The 9,672-nt window shown below is 40.9% G+C and overlaps 1 long non-coding RNA gene across 1 annotated transcript; it reads right to left on the reverse strand.

Annotated features, from left to right (window-relative positions):
• Positions 1 to 306: 306 nt before the first annotated feature.
• LOC103608895 lies at positions 307 to 5,080 on the reverse strand. Its single transcript, XR_552095.1, has 4 exons — positions 5,010 to 5,080; positions 4,502 to 4,652; positions 3,232 to 3,284; positions 307 to 374 (listed from the first exon to the last, which is right to left on the reverse strand). It is a non-coding gene; the product is annotated as an uncharacterized LOC103608895 (long non-coding RNA).
• Between the last annotated feature and the right edge of the window lie 4,592 nt (positions 5,081 to 9,672).

Genomic DNA, 9,672 nt, shown 5'->3' on the forward strand with positions numbered 1-9,672 from the left:
ATTCGTAATGATGAACATGCTAATAATATTGGTTTGACCACATGCTGTACATAAATACTTATAGTTAACTCTGTACTCCATAAATATGTATAATCATAAATAAATGAATAAATATGTAAAAGAAAATGGTACATCATTAAAAAAAAAAAAACACATACTAGTCAGCAGTTATGTCAGAAAAACCAGCTAAGATATACCAATTTTAAGACTATTACAAATCTTCCTGTTGAGTCAACTCTTATTATTCTAAATACTCATGCCCAAACAGAAACCCAAAAAGCAACATTTCTGCTAGACAACTACTCACTTTGAAACTGTTTGGATGATGAAAACATCTTTTCCTCTCACGGACTCTTGAATTTGTACTCTTGTTTCTGGAAGGAAAAGGAAAAGCAGGGAGAGGAAGGCATACTGTTCAAATTTTTTAAAATACATAAAAAAATCTACATTATTCCTCAATGTTACAAAATATGGAAACTGAAACTTACAAAACTCAGTAGCCTTCCAATGTTGATGAATGATAAACATACTGCCATTAATTGCACTTTTTAAACACATTCAGTCACATGAAGGCCTTAAGATGGAATTACACTCTGACTTCAAATAAGTAAATCTACACTTCTCACACTCACATACATAAGCAGTGAGTGCCGCACCACTCTGAGCACAGTATCTTTACAGAAAATTATGTGCTCATTCATTTCATCAGCATCAACTGAGAACTTATTAGGCAAAAAATGTTTTATGTTGTGAGAGCAAAGACAAATAAAACCCAATATCTTTACTATCAAAAAATTTGTGACCAGCTACAAGAATACAATTGCACAAATCCAAGATGGGACATTCTATAGGACAACCTCTTCAATAGTCAATGTCATAGGAAGAGAAAAGAACAGGTGAGAGGACTGTTCTAGATCAGAAGAGACTAAAAAGATATTAAGAAAATATTACTTGAACTAAGAATCTTGATTTGGGGCCGGCCCAGTGGCGCACTGGAGGGTGCGCTGCTTGGGAGCGCGGCGGCGCTCCCGCCGAGGGTTCGGATCCCACGTGGAGACCGGTTCCCGCTCACTGGCCAAACGCGGTGCGGACGCAACACCGAGGGTTGCGATCCCGTTGCCGGTCCCCAGTACGGGCGCGACACCGCGGGTTGCAATCCCGTTACCGGTGAGTAAAAAAGAAAAAAAGGAAAAAAAAAAAAGAATCTTGATTTGGAGGAAAAAAAATTGCTATATAAGACCCTTTAGGACAACTGGGGAAATGTGAATATAGACTGGATATTAGACAATTAAAAACTATTGTTAATTTCTCTAAATGTGACAATGGCATTATATTTATGTAGGAGAAAGTATTTACTCTTAGGAGATGCATGGTCAAGTACTCAGGAGTTAAGAGTCTTGACATCTGCAGCTTTCAACTGGTTCTACACATACATATTCATATGGCAAAATATTAACTGCTGAACCTAGGTGGTAGATAACATATGGGTATTCACATACTACTCTTTCAAATTTCTTGAATGTTTGAACATTCTCATTAAAAATGTTAGAAAAAAACAGAATGCATGTTTACAAAAGAATGGGATATGATGTTAAGAAAATGAGCTTTAGAGTCAAGGAGATCTGGATTCAAACCCTGACTCTTCTACTTCTGGGACCTCATACGTAACATCATCCCTGAACTCCGCTTTTCAGTAGCTGGTGAGGAATCCACAAACGTAAGTTCCCACCTTCCTCGTCAATAGACACAAGTATCTTCCCTCCCTTCATTCATAAACCTGGAGAGACTCAAGTTCCTTCTGAGTCTCACACAGCTGGTTCCCCCCTTAAGTCCTCCCTTCCAGACTCCAGACAAAGGACATCATCCAACTCCCTTTAAAGGCAGAATCTTCTCCAAACACTTCCTGCACAGTTTCTTCAATTATGTTTTTTCCCTACTGAAGCCACATGGGGATCTTGGGAGACGGAAAGGGGAGGCAGTAATGGAGAAATAAATAGGGGAACATCAAACTTGTGTCTTTGTATCAAAGCCCTCCTGTAAGCTTTATAATATTTAAATACTTGACAAAATCCTGTAGTGGAAATTGAGAAGGAATGAGTTTACTGAGCACCTATTATGTGCCAAGAACGGCATTAGGCACACAAATTATCCCATTTAATCCTCAAAAGAGTCCTAATTATTGACAGTTTAGAAAGGTTAATAACTTGCCAAGAATAAGCTGCATGACTCTCAAGCCCACACAAGCTGTTCATTGCTCTTGCTAGAATAATTTCAAATATCCACCATTTCTAAAGAAATTACAAAGATTAAATAACACAATTTTTACAACTTGGAATGATTATGTACAGTAGTCCCCCCTTATCCGTGGTTTAGCTTTCCATGGTTTCAGTTACCCATGGTCAACTGTGGTTCAAAAATATTAAATGGTATATTCCAGAAACAAACAATTCATAAGTTTTAAATTATACATCATTCTGAGTAGCATAATGAAATCTTATACCATCTGGCTCAGTCCTGCCCAGGATGTGAATCATCCCTTTGTCCAGCACATCAATGTTATAAACCTAGGCTACCCACCCTATACAATGTAATTATATAGGAAAAAAATATAGTATATATAAGGTTTGGTACTATCCACGGTTTCAGGCATCCACTGGGGGTCTTGGGACATATTCCCCATGGATAAGGGGGGACACTACTGTAATGACATAAATCAGTTAGCAAAAAGTATTTCCTAACAAGATTTCATGAAGTCTAACCCACGGCAGCCTAGGTGGAAGAATAATCAACTAAAACTGCGGCCACACAGGATTTACTCACACTGCCTAAGGTAACACAAATTTGACCAACAACTGAGCCAATGTTTTCATTCAGTTGACCAGCTGGCCCATATATTTACGCAGTTTTTATTGAATGAGGTCTAAGAACTGGAGTTTAAGCCCCCAGACGTGACTTGCACCAGGGTTATATGAGAAGTCTTCAAAGAGTTCAAGAACAATTCATATTATCTTTTCATTCTATTTTTTCATGAACTTTCTGAGGTACCCTCACATATCTAGTTGGAATTAGTGACAGCTAAAACACTACTCTCTTCCACCTTGCCTGCCTGACTTCCTGCTAATGGAACTAACTGGACAACTGAATCAAATCTTCCTAACAGTGGAGGATGAAGCACTGAGTCGACCACATTTCACAAAAAGATCAATGATACACATGTCCAGGACAGCTCACCTCTGTTAGGTTCCTGGTAAACCTGCACTTTGCCCATCTCCACCCCCAGCCGCCTAGAGAAGAGAAAGAGGAAAAAGCTGAAAAGGTAATAGAATAGACCCAATATCTTTACTATTTAGGGATGACTCATAAATTGATAAAAGTAAAATAAAATAAAGTTATTCTTATAAACTTTAAAGTCAACACTATATTGTTATGTCAGTTCATTCCCTGGTCCCCTTATCCCCAGCCCAGGCCTACATAGTCTGGCTCTGCCTGCCCCACAGACCACCGTTCTGGGGTTCCTGCACTCTCAGCCACATCCTGAAGCGCAACAACGCCACCTCCTGCGCACCAAAGGATCAGAGTGGGTTTCCTGCACTCTCAGCCACATCCTGAAGCGCAACAACGCCACCTCCTGCGCACCAAAGGATCTTGGCCCCTGCTGCTCCCTCTGCCTGCAGTGCCCTTCCTGAGACCTTCACTTGGCGGCTCACTCAGGTTTCTCCATCCATGTACCATCCCTTCAATTTGAAAGGCACCTGAGCACCAGCCAAAGCAGAACAACTGCCCCATTGTTACTGTCATCCTGTTTTATTCTAGCATTTATCACCATCTCAAATTACCTTGTTTTGTTGACTTGGTTCTTATCTGGCTCCCATGCTACAATGAAAATTTCATAAGAAGGAAGGATCTTAACTGGTTTGCTCAACCCCCAACATGTAGATAAAGGCCCCATACATAGTAGGAGCTCAGTATTTGTTTAAGAAGTATCTAAAATTCTACTGAACTATAACCTATAAAACTATTACCATATAGTATACACTTCACTGTTCTTCATACTCAAATAAGTCTATATATATGTAGCACCTAACACAACCTCTGGCACCTATGAGGCATTCAATAAATGTCTGCTAAATGAATATGTAGGGAGTTGTGACAGTTTACAAAGAGATTAGCCCTTAATAACACAGATCATACACAGATAAACTATAAAATATCCACTTTCAGATTTAACAATCACTGCTAATCCAATTATCAATTTTATTTATTTATTTGTTTATTTTAGGAGAGTCAAGTGAAGCAGTGGGAGTGGAGAAGGAACAAAGAAATCTGTAACTGGTTGTAATCAAATTTGTTTGTTTATTTTAGGAGAGTCAAGCGAAGCAGTGGGAGTGGAGAAGGAACAAAGAAATCTGTAACTGGTTGTAATAAATTAGTTATACACTGATTATCAAATTTAAAACATCACATAATAAATATATGTTTTAATGGTACAATTATAACTTACTCAGCAATTTTCTTTGAAAGCTCCATACAAGATGAATTAGAATTTGCTGAAAACAACACCAGACCTCCTTTAGTTACGTTCATCTTGGTTTCTAATTCAGGTGGCGCCACACAAAACATCAAAACCTTCTTGGTTTTCCAATTCTCAGAGCCTAGAAGGATACAAAATATATATTAAGAACTGCCATATGACAGTAATATATACCTGAATGGATATTTTTTTTTTAATAGCAAATGACTTAAGCTGAAGAAAATTAGTTTTCTCCATAATGGTGTCTTTTATGTGTTCTATGAATTCACACACATACACTCGTAGACATATACAAGGGTACCTCAAATAGCTTGTGGAAAAATAGAATTGAAAGATAGCATGAACCTTTCTACGAACTTTTTAAAGTACCCTCACACAGACAAATAGAAAGTCATTTAGATTTTAGGGTTCCAGATTTATGGAAATATGTTATCACATGACAGTTTTCATAACCACTGGGAATAAACAATAAACTTACAAGAAAGGCGGAGCTGAAGAGCCCAGTGTTTTACTGTCTGCTGCTTAATGTCAATTATGGACAACCTCCTTTTATTCTCTGACAACAAAATTCCTCCTGGATTAACACACAGAAAAATGGCAGAGCCATTAGCAAGGGTATGGACTGATCGATCCTTAAACAAAGAATGAGTGACCCATCTACACCCAGCTTTTCCTGCAACCCCTGTTCACCACAAAACCTCCCCCTGGCCTTTCAGCTGCCTCTCAGATGCCCTGTGTTATGTCTAGAACTGACCTTGGCATCTTCATTTTCCTCAACTGGAACACAAGGTTACCCTTAAGGAAAGTTAAGTGACCACCCACATGAAAGGCAGCAGGGCACAAATAAAAAGGACCCTGGTCCAGAAGTCATCAGAGCTAAGGTTCTCATCCCCTGCACTCTGGGCTGAGTGCCTTCCCCATGCCAGGAGGGTGCTGGACTGGATGGAAGAGCAGGCTGGGGTGGGACACCATCCCAGCAAGCCTTTTGCATTTCCTCAGTCATATGTTTACTTGTGATGGCTCTGGGAAGGCTGGTGGAGATTATAATTGGGCAGAAATTGAGCTGATCTTTTTTGTCATCCTTAAATGTTAATTACACGAGTAATACACAAACACATACTCCTTATAAAAACCCGAAACATGATAGTTAAGGCTAAAGTCACTAGCCCCAATCCCAGGCTCCTCACCAGAAGTGAGGGTTCTCTTTAGTTTGATATGGACTCTTTCAGGCCTTTTCTATAATTCACACACGTGACCATCCTAAAAACTACGTACAAAAAAATACGTTTCTAGAAAACAACAAAAAAAGATTTTAAAATACGTTTCCAATAAAAAGGTATCATCTTACACATCTATAACTTGTTTTGCTAAGCAATATATTTTGAAAATCTGGGTTAGAAAATTACAGACCTATTTTTCCCTTCTAACTGCTGCCTAGTCTTCCACAGCATGGATATGTCGCTTTTGGCCAGGTCACCATCCTCGACAAGCCTCATTGTACGCACACGTGCAGTGGAACTGCTGGGTCACAGGTAGTGCAGCTCACAGTCCCTGCAACAGGCTAGGACAGCACACTTCCCACAGAGCACCTCTTAAGAGGCTTTCCAGCTCAGACAACCCAAGATTCCACAAATGGAAACACAGCAGAGTACAACACACTTTACCTTATTAAGCCTATGGACTACAAACAGAAACCTACGCACAATTGACCCTAAACAGACCAAGGAGGACCACCAGAGTCTACCATGGAAAGTGGCTTTGGAGCAGGGATCTGCAAACTACAACCCAAGGGCCAAATGAGGTCTCTCCAAAGCCTGCTTTTGTACAACACAGCCACACTCATTTGTTTACAAACTGTCTCTAGATACAATGATATGCAACTGGCAGGTTAGCTCAGTTGGTTAGAGCGTGGGGTTGATAACACCAAGGTCCCAGATTCAATCCCTGCACCAGTGTTCAATCCCTGTCAGCCGTGGGGCAGGGGAAGATACAATGATATAGTTGAGTATGGCCTGCAAAGCCCAAAATATTTATTATCTGGCCCCTGCTTTACAAGAGAGTGTTCAATCCCTGCACCAGTGTTCAATCCCTGTCAGCCGTGGGGCAGGGGAAGATACAATGATACAGTTGAGTATGGCCTGCAAAGCCCAAAATATTTATTATCTGGCCCCTGCTTTACAAGAGAGTACAGATCTAGAAAGGCTAATGAGAATCGGGCTGTTTAATCATCAGCAATCAGAGATGGAAAGGATCTTAAATGTCTTTTAACACCATCTCTCAACCAATATATGTCTGTGTTTAGGAACAGATGGCACAGACCCAGGAAGGGAAACAAAAACAAAACTAAGTCCCCTGTAGTTATAAACACACGCTTTGGAGTCAAACTTGCATCTTGGCTCCTACTTCCCCTTAACTCACTGAGAGGCCTTGCATAAAGTTACTTAAAATCTCCTAGCCTTGGGCCGGCCCGGTGGCGCACTCTGTAGAGTGCGGCACTTGGGAGTGTGGCGGCGCTCCCGCTGAGGGGTCGGATCCCATATAGAGACTGGTCCGCTCACTGGTTGAGCGCGGTGCGGGCGTGACACCAAGGGTTGCGATCCCGTTACCGGTCACGAAAAAAAGACAAAAAGGAAAAAAAAAAAATCTCCTAGCCTTAATTCTCTCATCCATGCAACTGTGAAAACTGACCTCACAGGGTTACTGGAAAATTTCTGCACTTAACCCAGTGCCCTGCATATAGAACATGCTACATATGAATCAACTTCTATTATCTTGGTTATCTACCAAACAAGTACATTAAAATATGCATGGGGGGCATCTTTTTACATCCCCTAACCTTCAAATAAGAAGCTCCTTAAAGTATAACAGTGTTCTTGAGAGGACTTGGAAAACTTAGAATGAAAGCATTTTAGGGGCAGGAAGAGATTTTAGCTGTAATTCAGGCCACCTCTCCTAAATTTGTTGTTAGAAGTCCATCTGAAGGATTCCTGCTATTCCTTGAATAGCCCCAGAGCCTGATCCCCATACCCACCATTCCAGATTATCCCTTAAAACACGCTGAGGTTCATGGGCCGGCCCAGTGGCGCACTCAGTCCACAGAAACATATCGTCAGAATGGGGCTGGCAGGAGGCTCATCAGTACAAAGTTTAGTGTGAAATGTAGAGAGAATGTTCCCATATCCTCCCCCTGGGCTACAGGTGCTTTTATGCTTATCCTGAATTTCCTCTAGAAGGCAGAAGAATCATTTATAACATATATGAGAACAACTCATTTTCAGAGAATCTCAGCACCTTTTAAACAGCAAATCACATTCCTCTTTAAATGAGATTTGAGAATCAGTTAAGTCTCATGATTGAAATCACATTGAAAAAGATCACTTGCTTTGGACAGACTAACAGTCATTTCAAAACCACTCATCCATATTTCAGAGGAGGAAGAATCACATTAAAGTATGCTGTTGGGGCTGGCAGGTTACTCAGCAGGTTGGAGCACAGCCTTATAAGACTAAGGTCACAGGTTCGGATCCCCTTATTGGCCAGCAGTCCAAATAAATAAATAAATAAACAAAAATAAAGTGTGCTGGTTTCCTTCTACAGCTTCCCCCATGTAAACACTTTCTATCCAAAGGTGGCTGGAGTAGGTATGTGAAGATTTGGGTTTGCCTCCCACAGTTTCTAGCTGCCAGGCCTTGGCCACATCCCTTGGCCTTGCTGAGCCTCAGCCTTTACCTTCCAGACAACAGAGATAGAAGCTTGCTAAAAAAGCTTTCCCTACCAGAATTTAAGGTCCAGGCAGCAGAGATTTTTTTTTACTGTTACATTCTCTGCTGTATACGCAGTGCCCAGAACGGCACCTGGCACATGGGAGGCTCAGCAAATGTCTGTTAAATAAAGCCTGACCTCATTGAGTTGCAATGATTAACAAATGGAATTGAAAGTCGTTTGTAAACTAAAAAGCATAGACATAAAGGATTATTTTTATTAGTGATATACCTCACTCCAAGAAAATTTCCTTTTTCATATCAATATTGAGGAGAATTTTAAAGGCAAAATCTAAATCGAATTACTCTTCACTGTGACCTCAGGCACTTTTCTCATCTCTCCATCAGAAAGAACATTTTCTTACAGTTAACGCAACGTCTTCTGAATGCTCTGAATTCTTATGACAAGCAGGTCATAACTCAAGGCTGCATAGCCTCTCCATAGCTCGGTCTCAGTCTGATTTACAGAAGAGTTTGCACAGCCTGTCTCTTAACCCACACAGAAAACGACCGGACATCCCACCGAATCCCACTTACAGTGAGAAGAAACATCCAGATTTTGTCTACTGTCATATCTACCCAAGAAAGAATACAGAACTTTGATCCACTTCTGGGAATTTATCCCAGGGAAAGAAGGAAAAAGCTATATGCTTAAGGATGGGTCACTGCAAGATTTTTTTGAGGGCAAGAATACTGGACATATGTACAGGCTCCGCAAAGGGATAATTAAGTAAAATGCAGAACATACATTCGATACAATATTCAACACTATACAAAAGTACTTATGAATATTAACTGAAACGAGCAGAAATGCATCTCTTCTAATTACAACTGGATCATGGTACAGACCAGGACAGGAAAGAAATACGGACAAGAAGTGTAGGCTTTAGTGGGGTTCAATAATGCGGATGAATTATTTTTATTGGTGCATTTAAATTTTTTAAACACTAGAGATCACACTTCCTCACACCCCAAAGCCCCGTCCCATATTTTCATATTCCTTACAAAAGCTAAACACCTAAATTTCGGCAATATTAAAATAATCATTAATGTAATTAATCACTAGTGTAATATCATTAATGTAATATCGGGGCAAGGCATTTTAAAGTAAAATAATACCTAAAAATTACATCGCGGTCCTCCTCAGCCTTCGCTGGGGTGAGCTCGGGGTGGAACAACATCACCCTTTTTGGGGCATGAGAAACGTCCGCGACTAGCAAGGCCGAGCAAATCAAAACGAGGCCAGGCCAGGGCTGGGAGCGGGCTGGGCCGGGCTCGTTTTCTGGGCTGCTCAGCCGCGGATCCCGCAGTGAGGCTCGACTCCCGCGCGCCAGGCCACCGCCCCGGCCCGCCCCAGCCCGCCGAGCAAGGCGGAGGGAC

This window comes from Galeopterus variegatus, unplaced genomic scaffold (assembly GCF_000696425.1).
Source record: "Galeopterus variegatus unplaced genomic scaffold, G_variegatus-3.0.2 Scaffold8954, whole genome shotgun sequence".
Classification (NCBI taxonomy): Eukaryota; Metazoa; Chordata; class Mammalia; order Dermoptera; family Cynocephalidae; genus Galeopterus; species Galeopterus variegatus.